Genomic DNA, 2,767 nt, shown 5'->3' on the forward strand with positions numbered 1-2,767 from the left:
AGGGTGAGGAGCAGATATGAAGGGATTGGAAGGTGAGCGAGATTGGGGTACATGATGTGAAATTCCTAAAGAACCAGAATTATAAAAAATTTTGGACCCAAAGTATGATAATTATTTGGGTGGATGGACGCCATTAGCATATTTATACATGCATGAGGACGAAGACCAATGCTAAGGGATAGCTTCCTAAACTCCACTGCCCCAGCTCAGCTGTTTAACTCTTTGCCTCCTGCCTTAAATGCCAAGGCAAGAGCAGCCACCCTGTCCAGCCTTCCTCTGTGCTGCTAGCAGACACGGTGTGACTTAGCTTTCAGGCTGGTCTCAGTGGAAAGCAGCCACAGCAGAAGAGCATCAAGAGAGGTTGCTGTGCGTCTGGTACTGGCCTTGTGCCACGGTCTGGCTGTGCATCTGATCCTCTAAGTGTACAAGTCTTTAACAGTAGCTTTGTGCTTCCTGCTGACTGTGGCACAGGTTTTAATAGTAAAAGGAATGAAGTCTTGAAACATTTTCCTTTGCTTGATTGTGAACAACCAGGCACTCTGGTGAGCAAAATAATCAGGACTCAGGATCTTTAATGAGGCCCCTTCTCTCTTTTTCCTTTTACTTCTCTCTTTAATTTGGCCTCAGATAGACCCTAATATTATAATAAAGACACAAGACACTAACTTACAATAGAAAACAATCTAATCCAGATGTTGATGGCAGACTATAAGCACAGTCTGAGAGCTTGCTTCAAAAGTTGGAAAAGCGTTGGGATCCTAGAATAGCAGGCATAACCCAGAGCAAAAATATCCCCACAGAACTTGTAATCAAGGCCGTCACCCATACACAGAAGTTACAGTAACCTTCTTGTCCCCTCTTATCTTCTCCCCTCCTTTCCCTTTCCCTCTGTGGCCCATCTCTCCACATTGCTATTCTTTTCAACGCTTTAGGTTCCTAGGATCATCTAGTGCAGTTGAGACTTTAGTACTCTTTTGGTTATCCTGGCAATGTCTATATTTCTGAAGAGGAAGAAGGAGGAGGAGGAGGAGAAAGAGAAGGAGAGAAGAAGAACCAACAAAAACAATGAAACAGTCTAATTAAGGACCTTTCCTGAATTCCTCTCCACTGGCAAAGTCCTTTAGCTCCAAGACTTCCTATGAAACCTGTCAGGCCTTGGAAACGGAACTGTCTTATGGTTTCAAAAGTCCCCAGCACCTCCCTCCATAAAACATGAAAGCTATTTGCCAATGGCATGAAATCAAGATAAAATGTAATCCAGATTCTATCATTAAACTTCCATTACTTTTTCCTTTAATTGTAAATTGAAAATCAATTTGCACAGACTCCTGCAAATGTTATAGACCTCAAGTGCTGTGCCTGCTATTCCTTATGCGTAGAGAAATCCTACCTGTAAACCAGACTTAAACCTTGGCTGGATTTACATTAGTTTCCCAGATTGGGTCAGCTATCAGTTAGGGTGGGGCGGGGCTGATTGCAAATAGTGCAATAAAGTGCAAAGTAGCTTGAGCAACAGAAGGAGAGTGTAGGCTGCGAAAGCTGCTAAGTAGGAGACTGGACTGCCTCTACACCTGTGGGCTTCTGCTCTTGGATATTTGCATTTTGCAGATAAGGACCTAGAGACCGACCTTGTAAAAGGTGGCCCTTTGCCTTTTTAGTGCCTTGCTTCCCTGTACACCTTACATCGGAGGTCGAGAAGCTAAGCGTAGCGGACACTCACTTTCCTAGTCTCCCTTGAAGCCGGCCATTGCGACTTTGGTGAAAGTATCCCAGTGGCTTGGGGTATTTTCTTCCTTAGACGAGCACTTGCCACTCTGTCCATTCTACTTTGGGATACACATGGCTTCTGTAGCTGTCTGGCAGCCATGGAAGGTCATAAGGACAACATTTGGGAAGATGGTAGAGAAGAGAGCTCTAATGCAGAGTTGTTGATGCTAGGGTTGACCTACTTCCTCAGCTCTGGATGCCTCTCCCTGAACACTTGCACTGAGTGTGTGGTTCTCCATCACACAGCTCCTAGCTGGGCAGTCCTATTAATGGAAGCTTATCTAGATATTAAGAGAACAAATGACACACCATTAAGTTTTAGATATGATCAGTATTATGAGCACAGTAAATATCACGGAGGTTACTTCAAGTTGTACAGTTACAGAAGGTCTCCTTAAGGTGACCTTTGAGGCTGGTGGAGCCAGCCATGCAAAGATCTGGAATGCAGGGTGCTTCAGACAGCAAACAATAACTCTACAAGTCCTAATCTTTAGGAGCATGAACTTGAAAAACAGAAAGAATCCCATTGGTAAGCAGCAAGTAAGGAGAAAAAAGTGTAGGAAGTGAGGCCAGAGGAGCAGCAAGGGACAAGTTGCCTTTTAGATATGTTTCTGAGACAGGGTCTCACTATGTGACCCAGTCTTGTCTTGAACTTGAAATTCTCCTACCTCAGCATCATGAGCACAGGTCCTAAAGGTTTGCACCACCATTCCCAGCTCATGTTTGTTTTTTAACCAAAGGCTTCAGGATATAGACTATCAAAATGAGATAATGCTTTGAAAATTGATTTGGATAACTAATTTTAGATATATGAGGTGGTAAAATCTCATCATAGAAGTAGCTGTTTAGTATGCTTATCAAATATGGTGACAGGTGACAGGATCTACCCATCTTTCTTATACTTAACCCTGTCCAATTTTTTTTTGTTTTTCAGAGAATATCATGTGCACATTAATAGATTTTCTGTCCAACATAACAGGTTTCTATGCTGACACACAAG

The sequence above is a fragment of the Arvicola amphibius genome, chromosome 3 (genome assembly GCF_903992535.2).
Source record: "Arvicola amphibius chromosome 3, mArvAmp1.2, whole genome shotgun sequence".
Classification (NCBI taxonomy): domain Eukaryota; kingdom Metazoa; phylum Chordata; class Mammalia; order Rodentia; family Cricetidae; genus Arvicola; species Arvicola amphibius.